Below are 16,741 nucleotides of genomic sequence, written 5' to 3'. Positions count from 1 at the left end.
GTTCCGCAACGCCGCAGCGCGCCGTGGAAACCACAGGCCGAAATCTGACCGGGTTGGAAGTCGTGCGCGCAGCCACCCTCGCCGACGCCGACGTCCCGTGATCCTCTTCTCTCGGCTCGACCCCCTCCCCTCCCCCCTGTTTATTACTGGATCGTAATTAGTCCGCGCATCCATCCTGTACACTGGTAATTAGATATGCATAACACAGTTGCGAAACAAGTATAATTTTATTACGGAAAGATCCGCGATTTTTTAGATAATCCTAATGGGCCCATTCAATATGTGCCCCATTCATGGCAGTACTACCCTAATTGTTGTTCGAACTAGCGTACGTTGATGCAGAATTGTTTAGCTTGACAGTTATTTCTCTAGATTTGAAAATTTACCAAGATTTACTCACCTGAAAATTGATTAAAAATGTTGAAGAAGTAGTTCATACTGAACAACTTAATTTTTCAATTTTAATACTAGGTTTATGGTACCCGTTCAAATGACTGGTCACTAATTGTTTAATTTACGATTGCGATAAAATCTTCCCTTTTTATTATCGTTTTGACAAGATCCATTTTATTTTATTCATTATTAAAGATCCAATCATGAATTATTTATTCAAAATATATGCGTTATATTTTATTAAAATATTTTTATCTGGTCCATTATTAAAGATCCATTTATGAATTATTTATTCAATATATGCGTTATTTTAACAAAATCTTTTAATAAAATATTTTTATATTGAATAAATAAGTATAATGATTGCTTGATGACAGTTATATTGAATAAATATATATTGAATCAATAATTCAGAAATGGATCTTTAATAATGGACAAAATGAAAAGAGAAATTTATTAAAATATTTTATTAAAATAATTCATATAGTGAAAATAAATAATTCATAATTTTATATTGGATAATATAACAAATTCACTCATTTTATATTGGATAAATAATTATATTTATTGCTTGGTGACAATTATATTGAATAAATAATTCATAAATGGATCTTTAATGATGGATAAAATGAAAAAAGAAATTTATTAAAATAACGCATACATTGAATAAATAATTCAGAAATGGATCTCGGAGAGAATTAACTGTACTTGCGGCAAATATTGCAATAACTGTCACTTTTATAAACTGATACGAAACAGCTACTCCCTAATCTACCGAACAAAACGCATGGTTGAATGTTACGAAATTTTTAAGATTGCCGACGCGAACAGTCGAAGCGTTAAAGTCGAGAAACCCGCGGGCATCGATATCTTTCGGTGCACACAGCGCCGTCGTCGGCGGTGGAATTTTGTTCCTCGCTATCAAACGGCAACGCGGGAAAGGAGCAGATCGCGGGACGATAGAAAAATGAGTCGGTTAACTCTCCCCGGCACGCTCCGACAGTATCCGAGTGATTACGATATTTACCGAAGCCTTAAAGACCCCGTAAACCCAGCCCCGCCAGCGTCATTGCTCTTCGAACGACTTCGCGGTTTTGCATATAATGCGCGAGCCCGGTGACGGCCCCTCTCCTCCCCACCCCGTCCCTTCCCGCCGCCTTTCGGTTTTAGTTTGTTTGCCCAGACGGAGACTTTAACCCTTGTGCAGGCGAGATGGGTACTCATTTTCGTGCTCGCTCCGACGACCTTTTATGGAAAATCTGGTTAAGTATTGAAATCGTCGGTTTGCTTTTTTTTTCACGCTGAGCTTAAATTACGACCAATCTGCGGCGCGGTTGTCGATCTCGTTTTTCGAACTTGCAGGGTTTGTTGCTCCCAACTGGCGGCCAGTCTGTGCAAAATTACAGCTGGTTGCGTGGAAACAAATCGTAAAATGAAAAATTGCAAAATGAGAAATTGCAAAACGAATAGCTGTAAAATGAAAAATTGTAAAATGAAACACTGTAAAATGAAACATTATAAAATGAAAAGTTATAAAATGAAAAATTATAAAATGAAAAATTGAAGAATGAAAAATTATAAAATGAAAAATTGAAGAATGAAAAATTATAAAATGAAAAATTGAAGAATGAAAAATTATAAAATGAAAAATTGAAGAATGAAAAATTATAAAATGAAAAATTGAAGAATGAAAAATTTAAAATTTTGCATCGTGGAAACAAATTTCTATATCGAATATAGAATAATATTATTATAGAATAATATATATATTATAGAACAGACGACCAATTATTCGAATTATGCACAATTCAACCCTCTAGTACTCGAAAGATGAGTCTAAAGCACCACTAAAAAATTGTTTCGTCGCGTTCCAAAATAATTTTCAAATCACCAAAATTATTTACATTCGAGATACATACTGTTAAAAATGTTGCATGTGTCACAACATTTAATTTGGCTAAACTTTTCCTTGGGGGTTTCTATTTTTTTTACTATAAAGTGTACATTCCAGTGGACGTTGTCAAGAAAAGTCCAAAAATCAAAGTCCTGAATCTAGGAATATAATTAAAATAAGTCTTGAATTAATTTATTAAAAATTTATGCGCGTCCAAAGGTGAAGAATTTCCAGCGTTTTTAACAAGCTAGTGCATTATATCGATGGGTACTCAATTCGTTCTCATAATTCGCCAGCTTTGGACGCGCATAATTTTTTAACAAATAAATTCAGGACTTATACTATATTAATTATATGACATTAATTACATTCCTAGATTCAGGACTTCGATTTTTGGACCATTTTCGACAGAATCCACTGAGATCTCCACTGGAAAGCCAAAAAAATAGAAACCCCCAAGAGAAAGCCCAACCCCCAATTTCGTCCACATAAAATGCACCAGCCATAAATCCCAGAGAATGAAAATACTGTAGCTCAGAGGAAACTATTTCCGATTTATTGCTCGAATGTCTTGGCAAGGGGTCAATGAAACCATCCTCGTCATCGTTGCGCGTAAAGTTGGACACCGGTCGAGTTCGAGCGCGCGAACGGTCGCGCAAGCGGCTGATCCGCGATCCAGCTCGATCCCGCTCGATCCCCTATCTCTCTAGGCCGCGACTCGTATCCCCTGGCATCCAGTTTCGCGAACTCGCGAGGAGCGACCTCGCGACGGGTCCCGCGAAGTGAGTCACCGCGGCGCTAGAAGGCACGCTCGTTAGACTAATAACGTTGTGGATTTAGATACGTTTGGACACGCTTCTATCTCGATGAATCAATCACGCCGGCGGACAACCGACATGCCAGGGCTGCCGGCCGGTTTAATTAACATTTAATTATCACGGTCGGGCCGCGACGCTGTCAAAGATAAAACTCGTGTTCCGCGTCCGGTCTGTCTGGCCTCTCTCGGCGAACCGTTCGCGAACTGAACCGCGACCGACCCGCTGGGAAACATCCTAGACTCGCGAGCCGGCTTCCCAGGAAACCGCGTGTCCCAGCTTTTCGCAATTAGGTCGCTAATTACCTTGCAATTAATCCGGGAACGAGGAAAACCCGCGAGTTTGGGGCTCGAGGGTGAAAACGAATCGATGGAGTCGGTCCTGGGGTGATTAATCCAGCGAGGTGACATCTGGGCGTTGTAGTCAAACGATATCGAATTTTTTTCGATTTTTTTTTTTATGTAAATTAATAGTGATAAGTTGAAAATAGTAATAAGTAAAAAAGTAGTAATAAGTAGAAAATAGTGATAAGTAAAAAAATAGTAATAAGTAATAAGTAATGATAAGTAAAAAGTAATAATAAGTAAAATATAATAAATAAACCTTTCTTTGTTGCATACAGACTGTGGAGTTTGTGCAATTATGATAGAAGTGTCTAGGAAACAATTAGAAAATTGTAAGCACATTAGACAAATTTATGAACACTGCCAGCTTCTCTTAAATTTATTACAATTATTTCAAGAAGAAATACGTTCCCATTTCATCTCCGTTTCTTTCAATTGGACAATTAACCCTAAATAATTATAATATAATAATAATAATAATAGTCTATTACTAATAATATAATTATGATCTTCTAAATATTTAATCGTATCTCCTATAATATTACTAATATAATATATATTACTAATTATTATAATAATTATTATAATTATTACTATATAATATTACTAATAATATAATTATAATCTTCTAAATATTTAATCGTATCTCCTATCCCAAAATTGCCCAGTTTCGATTGCAAGCTGAAAGAATGAAGAAACGATCGATCGATTATTATCGATCCGATAAAATTATTAATAACCTTAGTTAATATATTAACTATTATTTTAATTTTAATTTTAATAAATATCGAATTCTAATTAATATTATTCCAATTAAAACAACCTTTTCATGAAGCTCATATTCCTTGCAACTGACACAGGCAATTTTAACTTCGCATAGAAATCCACGAACTAATCTGTTCTGCAATTAGTCGGTTAATTAGCCCGCGGTTAATTCGAAAACGTGAGACATCACGGAAACGTCGACGTGGATGATGCGGGGACAAACGGGTTCGAAACTGTGTCCTAGATGGGCCCGAACGACCCGGACCGACCCGGCCCGACCCGGCCCGATTCCGTCCGAGCTCGTAATGCTCGGTCTCTCACGGAAACCAGCGGTCACTTCCGGCGTGGCTAACCGATTATATATTCGCCGCGTAGAAGGACGAAGTCGGGAGAGAATCAGCCGTTTAAACACGAGCCGGTGAGCTTCCACGAGGCTTGTCCAGTGGCCGGGATCACGCTAACCCCTCGTTAAGTCATAATTTACCCCCACCCCTAGGACTAGTCGAGGCTACGACGAACGCCGCGCCGCGGCGAGCACCGTCGAGCCACGCCACGTCAACCCGAAGTCTTCCTATTTATATTCCTCGACGACGCGGCCGCGGCCACGGCTAATTAAATATTAATTAAAAGCCGTGATACGACGACGGTCGCCGTTGCCTCGGTCCACGACTCGCGCGGGGGCTTCCTCTCGCGGAACCGCCGAGCCGAAAGCGGGCCGAACGCCTCTCGTCTCGACGATGTCCTAGCGCTTTCTCGCCGTTCTGACAATTTCTGAAAACTCTGCTCGGAGGGAAAAATTGTTGTAAATATTTTTACGCGCGCGAATCGATGGTACAATTATTCGGTGAAACATGCTCGATGGAAAATATCGAGTACGAGGGCGACGAAAAATTCTCAGATCCGCGAGAAGTGCTAAAATTATGTGAGTGTTGTACACTTTAGAAGTATTATTTTATTACCGACAGCTTATTTACAACGATTAAGAAAAGACATAATTTTCTATGCAGTTTTCACGAATTGTAATTAATGAAGACAATTTCTATGCAAAATTTTTATCTTGCATAAAAATCCGCAGTCTGGCGATTGTATTATTTTACTATCATTTATTACTATCATTATTATCAGTATTATTACTATTATTATTGCAATTATTATTACTAGTATATACTAGTATATACAATTGTTATTACTGTTATTATTACTAGTATTATTATAACTATTATTACTATTACTATTACTAGTATTATTACAATTATAATTACTAATATATACAATTGTTATTACTATTATTATTACTAGTATTATCACAATTATTACTACTAGTATTATTACAATTATTATTACTATTGTTATTACTAGTATTATCACAATTATTATTACTAGTATTATTACAATTATTACTACTAGCATTATTACAATTATTATTACTATCATTACCGCTAGCATTATTACAATTATTATTACTATTATTAATACTATTATTGTCACTGTCAATATATTGAATATTTGTAGAAAAATTGAAGAAGCATCCGGACCGTCTATGCTAATTGAATTAAATGAAATTGAATTAAATGCTTGCTTTCGACTAATTGCTTCGTTAATTTCGGAACGCGTCGGTTCTTGCGATTAAGAATTGACGATATTGGCTTCCGGGGAGTTAATTGCCCTTCCTGAATTGCATTGTCGGGATCGAATCCAATTTGCCTCGATCTAAGAGGAAAAACCACTTCCGCCTCGAGGACAGATCGATCGACGGAATTCCCTGTGTATCGAGTCGCGATTAGATGGCAGCCCCGATAACGGGGATAAAGTGGAGGACGATTAATAATTAATTACACACCCATTATCGGGTGATCGACCGTCGTTGTTATCGATCAAAGTCGTCATCGGAAGCTCGTCCTTCTTTCCCCCGGGACGGACGACCGGTCGCGACCGATGCCTATCTATTATTAATTATTAGCCAGCGAATGTTTATGTAAATGACCATTCTCCCGGAGACATCGCGGAGTTAATGCGGTTGCTTTATTTTTCCCGGCCGTCGATTCATCTTCCCTGTTTCCGTGCTCGCTTGGGGGATGCAGTTTTCAGTGACGCCACGGAACTGTTTCTTCAGCCAGCGTTCCGAAACTTCGCAAACTCGTTTGTGAACGTTTCAGACACGTGCGGTAATTTTTTCACGTGGAAATATTCATTCGTTCCGAAGATACAGGCGAAAAAGGGGAAGATTTCATCTATAATTCGTTCTTCAAGTTCAGGCATCTTTTGCGGCTTCGAAAAATTTCTTTCCGCGTTTTGTCTTACAGGAATTCGAAGATCCAAGTCTAAGCTTTATAACGAGATCGAAAAAATTGATCTACGATTTTTTTCTACCGATCTGTCGCAGTTTGAATGAAAAGTATCCCACCCAGCGCGAGATTAATGATAATCAAATCTTGGGAAAAGAAAGTGTCGATATTCGAAGTGCTGTAACTTCGCGAAGAAAAATCGCAAGAAGAAGCATTTAGTCTCATTTTAAAGAGTGAAATCTGCTCTTTAACATCCTCTGAGTTATCATTCACGAAAAAATGTTGTTACTCAAACACAGGCGAAAGGATGACAAATCCTCGTTTTCAACAATTTTGCAAATTCCGACGCTTCTGCAAAGTTGCACAAATTTTGTCTTGACTTGAAATTAACATTGCCATCAAGATCGAAGTCTACTCTTTCCAACGAGTCCAAAAAAGCTGATCTACGATTTCTCCTCGCCGAGTTATCGCACTTCGACCGAGAAACGATCCCTCGAAAGCAACGATCGACGAATCGCGCGTCGCTGGTCGTCCGTCTTCGAGCGGTCGCAGCTCCGCGGAGAAAAAATCGCGCGGAACCGATTCCGCGCGCATTCGAAAGATCGAAGCCCGGACTTTCCGCGGCCGTGAGTTATTTATCCGCGGCGGCGTCGCCGTTCGCGGAAAACCGCGATGAAAAATTCTATTCATATTTCATAGTTTTTCGGTGCGCGCGCGCTTTATCGCGGGATCGCGTAGCTATCCGCCGTGTTCGGTCGATTAATAATTGAAGACGGAAGAAGCCCGACGCGCGAGCCGTGTTCCCAGCGTTTTATCGTGGCCGGGCTGGTTGACGATCGCGCGACGGAGTATCATTCGAGCGGGGCTTCCAATTAGGCGTCGAATTCCGCGTTGAAATCACGAACGGGCCGCCCACGCGAGCCCGCGAAAAAAATATGGCGACCGGCACGAAAGCCGCGCGTCCGTCCTCGCGGAAAGAAATATATCGGGCCCGGTGATCTAGCGGCGCCGTGAAAGATAATTATTCACGTTTAGATAACGAACGGCCGCGGCCGGCGATGCTATCGGGCGGGGGCGTCCATTAGCGGGGCTGAGCTTCGGCCGAACCTATATCTACACCCCAGATACACTGTACAACGCGTTCTGGCCTGATAACTTGCCAGAATTGATGGAGGATCTTTCATTAGGATGTCGCTTCGAAATACCCGCTCCAACGGCAATAATAAAATCCCTGGGACAAAAGCGAAACCGTGGAAACATGGGGTGGTTGTACCAATTTTGGATCGTGTCCCAATTATGCATCAGTTTCACTGATTATTTTAGATATCAGTTTTATGCAGTTTTATGCAGTCGCGAGAAAAATATCTTTGGATTGTTTAAACAATTGTACGCGATTTTTTCCCCGATAACTTTTTTCTACGGTGAGTATTTAAAAAATGAAACCAATGAAATTCAATGTGGTAAAAGTGATTCATAGAAAGTAACTTTTGCATTAATTTTAAATTCAATATTCTTCCCGTTGAATATAATTTGTTAGACTTCAGGCTTCGTCCAGGTAATAATTTTGTATTTATTATGTTTTCCATTTATCTTATAATTATATTCTATTTTTATCTTATAAATATATTCGATTTATTTTGTAATAATTATTTTATATAACTATATTCTATTTGTCCTATATAATTATTATAATATTATAATCTTATATTATTATATTATATTATAATCTTATAATAATAATTATAAGATAAATAGAATATATTTATAAGATAAAAATAGAATATAATTATAAAATAAATGGAATATATAATTATTTTTATAATTATATATTATAATACATTATATAATGGATATAATTATTTTTATTCGTGTATAACTATTTTTACTTGTCCAGAATTATTTTTCCAAAGGTCAAATATTGCACCACAAATAAGTTACTAAATCCTTAAACGTGAAACAGTGTCCTGTACGATCAATAAAATTTACGTAACAAAAAGTTAAACAACAATCTCGAATATTGCTAACAACCCCGTAGGGTGTTTCGCAGCTAAATAAATAAAAGAAAAGCTGGAAAAATAATAATTTCGTTCGTCTGAATCCGGCGGATAGCCCGCCGCGTCGTCGCTAGATTTTATTAGCTGCCGAAAGAGAAAGCCAGAGTGGTGGCTAGGGTGAAGGCAACGTATTCGCGTGCAAGGTGCAAGATCCATTGTCTCCGGAGTCCGTCCAACTGATCGGAGGTAGAAAAGAGAGAAAAAAAAAGGGCGAGGCGAAAGGAACGCGGCTGCTTAGGGTTAGACCGGGGGTCCCTTCACGGTCCCTTTGTCGTGCACGCTGCGCACCGATGTCTCCCCCGGCGCAAAAACTGAAGCATTTCTAGGGAAGGGGGGAGGCGCCAATGCACGCGAGACAATACGACTAATCGGCGACGACAGGTTCCCGTGTTCGGAATTCGTGAAAGGGACGGAAGAAGAAGCCCGCTTCCTGGTGGCCGGCGCTTCTTCCTCCGGGAAATTTCGCTCGATTGTGCTCCAAAGAGCGTCCGCCGACCGTCGGCCACCGGAAAATTCCGAGTTCTTTCTGCCCGCGAAAGGGGAACCTCGAGAAACACGATTTCCTACTTTTTTTTCAATTTAGATCCCCGATTTTGGTAAAAAATGTCGGTTTCAAATTTGCTTCGAAAACATTGTTAACCATTTTTGCGACGATGTCTCGCCGTGGAATCGACCGTTACGACGCGGTGGCTGGGTCGAATCCGACCCATAGTATTTAAATCGTTCGCTCGATTACTCAACTTTCGGCAATTAAATCGAATAAATTGCTGTCGCATTAGGAGCAACGGAAAGGCTGGCGTAAGTCTGCGAGAAAAATCTTTGAAAATACGTTTCGAAAAATTGCTGAATAAAGCATACAGTAATTGTTATAAACAGCGTCGATGGTACAGTTGTGAAAATGCCTCGCGATTTTATACGAAAACGTAATTTACCGAATTTTTATAAACTTAAAAACGCTCGATCACTCGACAGCCTCGAGAAAAAGATCGGCATTTTCAGACTTCTTGATTTTCTCAAAAATTGATCTCGCTATCGAAAATTCTGAAAATATTCAGAACGGTGCGTTGCGTCGCAAAGAACATCCACGAATTCTTTCATAATTTTCTGCTCGACCGTAATCTGTTAATCCGCGTTCACCGCGCAACTACCCCCGCGGTGGAAAGCAGCGGCCAAATTTCGTTCTCGCATTCGCGCCCTTCGGGCCACCCATTCACCGGACCAGCATCTCCCGAATAAATAATTCGGGGCCTGGAAGGGCGGAGGGCGCGGGGCGCGCGATAAAATTTCATTTGCACGCTGACTTTAATTTTCGTTCGCGTCGGTTCGGCGGTAAACCCGAAGATTAGGAGCGCCGCAGGGTGCCCGGTGTTCGAGCAGCCGCGACCCTAATTTCGCGGTGGTGTCACCCGCGGAAAATCTCGCGACGATACGACGGCGATCGCGGAATAAAAACGGGCCCGGCCCGCGCGCCGATCTCCGCACCCGATTAATAAACACGGCCGCCTTATCGGGCTGGCGCGCGCTTGATACGCGACAATAAAAAATAATAAAAAAGTGCTCGCGAGACGCGTACGCAGGCCACGTCACCAGATAATCGCGAATTATCTACGACCTCGTCCGATCCGGATAAAACCGTGACGCGGGTTCGACTCGGCTCTGCTCGGCTCTGCACGACGAGGCGAGGCGAGGCGAGGCAAGGCGAGGCGAGGCGGTCGTACGACCGTTTCTCTGCGCGCCTTGCGAGCCCGCGGAGACGGTGTGGGAGCCTCGCGTGCCGGCCGCTTATGCACGCTCCGTTATCTAGATGGTTATCTGGCCGGTTTATCGGTAATTTATCTGAACGGGCATTAGTTTTTGCCGGACGATGGCGTGCGCCCACCAGGCCTCCGTCCGGGCTAAATTATTCATTGCGCGGAGCGCAATCCTTCGTGGTACGCCCCTGCGCGCCCTTAAGATGTCCCCGGTCTCGAGGACTTCGCCACCCCCGTTTATTTCACCCTCGGCTCGTCCGCGAGGCGCTTCCGACTCGGCAACCTTCCGATAATATAGGTCTTCCCCTTCTTTACACCTACCCCCCTCCCCTCCAATTTTCTCACTGGTTTATTAATTGTTGCCCTGGGAATTTACAGAATAATAATTGCAGGACCGCTGCAGAGACAATCGGGGCCGGCATCTCGTATTTGTCCCGTCGTTCGTTTGTTAAACGTTGGCGAGAGTTCCAGCTCTCGAGAGCGGCAGGTGTTTGTCTGACCTTGATAGTCGTGGATCGTCTGATTCAACCATCGTCGACGAGAGCGTCGAGGAAATCCTTGAAGACAGTCACGGATCTGCTCTAAATAAACCACTTAATTAGTGAACGAAATGTCTTTGAATCTTGCAAGATATCCGCCGGGAGCAACAGAGGATACAATGCCCATTTAGGACACGCCCCTTTGGGAAATGGGAAGATTGTTGCTTTTGGAGATAAAGGTTTCGAGAATATACAGTCTAAGATAGACATGGACGCATACTGTACTGTGCAGCAGTATGGTGGTCCCGTTCAACCCAGGAGCAATTAAGTCACGCCCACTTATGGAACTACGCCCACTCACAGAAAAATACATTATCGTTCTTGGAGTTAAATTTTTGTAAAGTAATCATTCATAAGTCAACTGTGGATACATATTGCTCTATGGGATACTGTCTTGGCCTTGTGCAATCAAAGAGCAATTAGGCCACGCCCACTCGTGGCACTTCGCACGTAGAAACATACAAAATCATTATTCTCAGATCTAAATTACCGGAACATACACGCTTTAAGGTACTTACTGCCCTTTAGAACCCAGGTTTGACCCTGTGCAATCAAAGAGCCATTAGGCCACGCCCACTCATGTCACTTTGTACGTAGAGAAGTATAAAATCATCGTCCTCAGAGCTAAATTACTTAAACATACACGCTCTGAGATACTTACCGCCCTTTGGAACTTGGTCTTGGCCCTGTAAAATCAAAGTGCAATCAGGCCACGCCCACTCATGTCACTTTGTACGTAGAGACATCATCGTCCTCAGAGCTAAATTACTTGAACATACACGCTCTAAGATACTCACTGCCCTTTGGAACCCTGTCACGGCCCTGTGCAATCGAAGAGCAACTAGGCCACGCCCACTCAAGTCACTTTGCATACAATAAACGAAAAATCATCGTGCTGAATGGAAGATTTTTATAGAATATGCTAGAAATAATACTCCGTGGTGCAATGTAGGCTAATCCCAGGTGCAAACAGTCCTGCGAGCAGGTGTCTAATTCAGAGGAAAAGTTGAGAAATGGGCAGGAAGGCTCTAGGAAGAAAGATGTCGGAATTTCCGCGGCGTTCGTTAAAGAACGGCTTCGAACAGGAGCGCCTCCTCCGAGTTCCTGGTCCGCAGGTGTAGCCCTGCTTCGCTTACGCACACAGCTGGGTGAACGACACCTGCGGAGGCGCTCCAGACCGGGAAATTATGCCGCGTAGCCGCGTACCTCGCGTGTTATATTTATTGCGAGCCCGGTATCGGCGAATCGTCGTAATTTATTTCGCGTCACGCGTTAATTAAGGGACATCGACGGGCTCCGGTACAACACTCTTTCGCCGTACGGTCGGCTTTCCGCGGCGCGAGAAACCTTAACCGACGATCATCGAATGCCGATCCTCTCGATCTTTTCGTCCGGCCAGTGCTGATTCATCAAAGTCGTGAAAAATTGGTGCACCGGGTCTCGACACCTTTCTCGATCGCTTAATCACGCGCGACGATTCTCGAACAATTCTCACGCGTTGCGGAAACGCCGATGAGTGTTTTGGAAATTTTACTAATTTTTTTTAGTGGATACTCTGGTTGCGAGAAATTTGGCAACGCTGGAAGACTTTGGTGGATTATCCGACAGACTGAGGGATGGATTCGAAAAATCGTAACTCGGACAATAATTAAGATATTGACGTGAAATAAACGGCATTCGAGAGTAGGAAAATTACAGATACATAGAAAAAATCTACCAGGCCTAATGATTTCCAAATCATTTTGTAGAATTTTTTTAATTTTTCCAATTTACACCTACCGTTGACTTTGTTGGATCATTGGACGGATTCAGGGGTGGATTCGAAAAATCAGAACTCGGACAATAATTAAGATATTGACGTGAAATAAACGGCATTCGACAGTGAAAAGAATACAGATACATGGAAAAAATCCACCGGGTCCAAAGATTTCCAAATATTTTTGTAGAATTTTTTTCATTTTTCCAATTTACACCCAGCATTGACTTTTTTGGATCATTGAACGGATTCAGGGGTGGATTCGAAAAATCAGAATTCGGTCAATTTCATAGATATCGAAACGAACCGAACGTCATTTGACAGCGCAAACTATAGAGATTTGCGAAAAAAATCCATCTCAGCTTAGGACATTTACATTTGTTTACGGTACATTGGAATAACATCGACGTTTTGAAATTCTTGTGACACTGCCTGTGCTGCGTTAAAGTCTCTTTTAAATTATGGATTCTATACTTCGCTTTTAAAATACAACGTGACTCATCGTTCTACGAAGATCATGCTACAATAAGTCACGAAGGATGCACGGCCAATTGCGATTTCAGTAGAGCCACGTATGAAAATCTGAGCGACCGTAAAAATCTGCAACACAGCGATCATTCTACGAGATCCGATGGATGACGAAGTAGACTGGAATGCGCTTTCACGATCGATGCACACAGCAGATATTTTGGCGCCCGCCAGGTTGCAGAGAGGAGGCCAGCGTGTGATTACAGCGGCGTGGATTATTGATGGTGTCGGTGAGTCAGAAAATTGTACGGTCCCGTGGAAAAAGGCCGCGAGCGACCCGCGAACGGAGAACCGCGACAAGGCGACGCGAGTCGACTCGGCTCGACTCGACGCGACGCGCTTGTTCGAGGGGAACAGTTGATGATAAATCATCGACCCGAGGGAATGAACGTCGGCTCCGGAGAATTGAGACGTGTATCCGCGATCGAGATAAACCGTTAGCTGGAATCTAACGAACGTCGACGCGCGGAAAGATTGTCCGCGAGAGGCTCGCAGCGCGTGCGCCATTCCGATCGATGATCGCGAGCGGATGAGCGAATCGATGACGCGACTATTCCACCGAACCGTCAACGACTCCTATGACGGTCGGGAAACTGGTCAAGAACAAATTTCCATCGAGTTTTCCCGCGTTTCGAAATTCTTCCCAGTCGAAACTCTCGATTTTGTTGAGTGAAAATTCGGGAATTCCGAAAATTATATGAACAAATTTAGTAGTCTCAGGCTTAAGTGGATTTTTTTCGTGAATCTATATAGTTTTCGCTGTGAAATGTCGTTCGGTTCATTTCAATATCTATGAAATTGACTGAGTTATGATTTTTTGAATCCTCCCCAAAATCTATCCCATAATCCAACGAAGTCGTAATATTGGTTGAAAATTGGAAAAATGGAAAAAATTATATAAAAAGTTTTTCAAGTCTGTGGTCTAAGTGGATTTTTTCCATGTATCTATACTATTTCCACTATCAAATGCCGTTTATTTCATGTCGATATCTTAATTATTGTCCGAGTTACGATTTTTTGAATACACCCCGAAATCTGTAATATTGGATGAAAATTGGGAAAATAGAAAAAGTTATATAAAAAGATTTAGAAGTCTTTGGACTACGTAGATTTTTTCCGTGTATCTATACCGTATCCACTATCAAATGCCGTTTATTTCACGTCGATATCTTAATTATTGTCCGAGTTACGATTTTTTGAAACGACCCCTAAATCTGTTCCATAATCCAACGAAGTGGTAATATCGGATGAAAATTAGAAAAATAGAAACAAATTTATTTCTAACAAGGAACGTCATTAATGACAAATGACGAAAAAATGAGTAGTCTCTAAACTAGCTAACGACTTGGAAATGGAAGAACGTGTGGAAACACGTTGGTTTCGGCGCGTGGCACTCGGAGCGAGGGGCCCCGGGGCAGGAGTCGTTGATCGAGCATAAAATCGCGATTTAATAGTTCCTTTACACCGGCGTAGACGATCGTCGGAGGAGAGAATCGCACCTGCAGCGGAACCAATGAATTAGAGGCCGTCGCGCGACCGCTGAGACCGCTGCGACCGGTGCTTGGATGTCGCGACGACGCGACGAGACGCCCGAATTACAAACGAACAGTCGGCGTGCCGTTTCTCTCGGTGAACCCCGTCGACTCGTTGGCCTCTCGCCTCAAATAATGACATCAGGGAGGAGTGTAACGAGCGGTTTCTGTCCGTAGCTACGCCTCCGTAATGACGCGCTCGCCTCGCCGCAGCGCCGCCGCCGCTTGTAAATCCACAAGCCCGTGTTTTACAGGATTTTTATTGGCGTTCCCGCGTTCCCTCGCGAACAAAAGCGTTTGCGCGCCTTTACAACCGGCTTCCGGCCGCTAGGGCCCTGTCCTTCGCGGTTCGCCACGCAAACACCGTGCTCCGGCCGCCCAAGACACCCAGAAGACGATCGCGACACGTCCAGTAACCCTGTGCAGAGCGACCTCGGAAATAGGAGTAGATTCGAAAAATCGTAACCCGATCGATTTTATAGGTATGGGTATGAACCGAACGGCATTTGAAAGAGGAAACTATAAGGATTCACGAAAAAAATCCATCTGCGCCTGGGACTTCTACATTTACTTATATGATTTTCCCTATCTTCAAATTTGCGCTCGATGTTACGGCTTTGTTGGATTTTCTGCACAGAATCAGGGGCGGATTCAAAAAATTGTAACACCGACAATTTTGTAAATATTGGTATGAACCGAACGGCATTTGATAGAGGAAGTTATGCGGATTCATGTAAAAAATCCAGTTAAGCCTGAGTCGATTACAGTTATTTATACAATTTTCTCAATTTTCCCATTTTAACCTAATATTATAACTTTGTTGTATTAATTGACCAGATTGAGGGGCAGATTCGAAAAATCGTAGCTCGGTAAATAATTTACATATCGACATGAAACAAACGGCATTTGGTAGTGCAAACTATATACATTCAGGAAAAAAATCCACTTGATCCAGAGTCTATTAGATTTTTTTACACAATTTTTCGCATCTCACCAATTTTCACCCAATATTACTATTTCGTAGGATCTGTTTAAGATTGGATTCAAAATATCGTAACTCGAACAACAATTTAGATATTGATATGAAACGAACGCCATCTGATAGAGAAAACTGTGCAGATTCCTGAAAAAAATCCAGTCGAGACTGAGTCTTCCAAATTCTTTTATACAATTTTCACAATTTCCCAGTTTTCTACCTATGCCTACGAGTTCGTTGAATTTACTCAATTTACTTTACTACTTCGAAAAATCGTAATTTGGACAATTTTGTAGGTATCGCTACGAGCCGAACGCCATTCGACAGTGCGAACCACGTAGATTCGGTAAAAAAATCCACTCCAGCCATGGAGCATCTGAATCGTTCTCTGCAATGTTTCATATGTGAGAATTTCAAGGGAATTTGTTGAACAAGCGAGCGAATAGCGTTTTCACAGGTCCGGATCGGTGTTGAGCTGGTCAGTGGTGGGACTTGTCGGCGTCCCAGGTAAATGGTCTGCTTCTCGGTTCCCGATCGAGGGCCGGGTTTGCGCGAGAGGGCCTTACGGAGCTAATGGGACTCGCGGCTGCTCTATAATTACAAAAGATTGGCCACTATCCGAGCGGGCCGAGCGACGGAGAGGGCAGACGGCGGAGGAACGGAGAGGCCGATCTGGTTTGGGATCCTCTAACGTGCAGAGCTCCAGATTATAGATCGATGCGCATCGGCTTTTATTTGCCGATCGGTGGCTCGCATATGCGAACGGGGCCACAGCTGCGCGGAAATTTTCGAGGGCCCCGGGAATCGCGACGCGATTAGCCCGGAGGCGTTCGCTCGCCGATTCGGATTCGGCAGCAACGACTGCCACGAGGGACAATTTTTGCTCGCGTGGATGGCTCGTGCCGACGCGAGACACCGGCCCGGGGAGGGGCGAGAGGGGTTCCGGCCGATCCGAGCATAATTCGCGCGCAATCGATATCACCTGCCCGTGTCCTCGAACACGGAGAAGCTTTTCCCCTGTGTTTCTCTTTACACGTGTCAACGTGCAACGTCTCCGGCCAGGTTTGCGCGCTGAACCCACCGTGGATCAGGTGAGCCGAGGATTCACC

Source organism: Megalopta genalis, chromosome 5 (genome assembly GCF_051020955.1).
Source record: "Megalopta genalis isolate 19385.01 chromosome 5, iyMegGena1_principal, whole genome shotgun sequence".
Lineage (NCBI taxonomy): Eukaryota > Metazoa > Arthropoda > Insecta > Hymenoptera > Halictidae > Megalopta > Megalopta genalis.
This window is presented reverse-complemented; position numbering follows the sequence as displayed.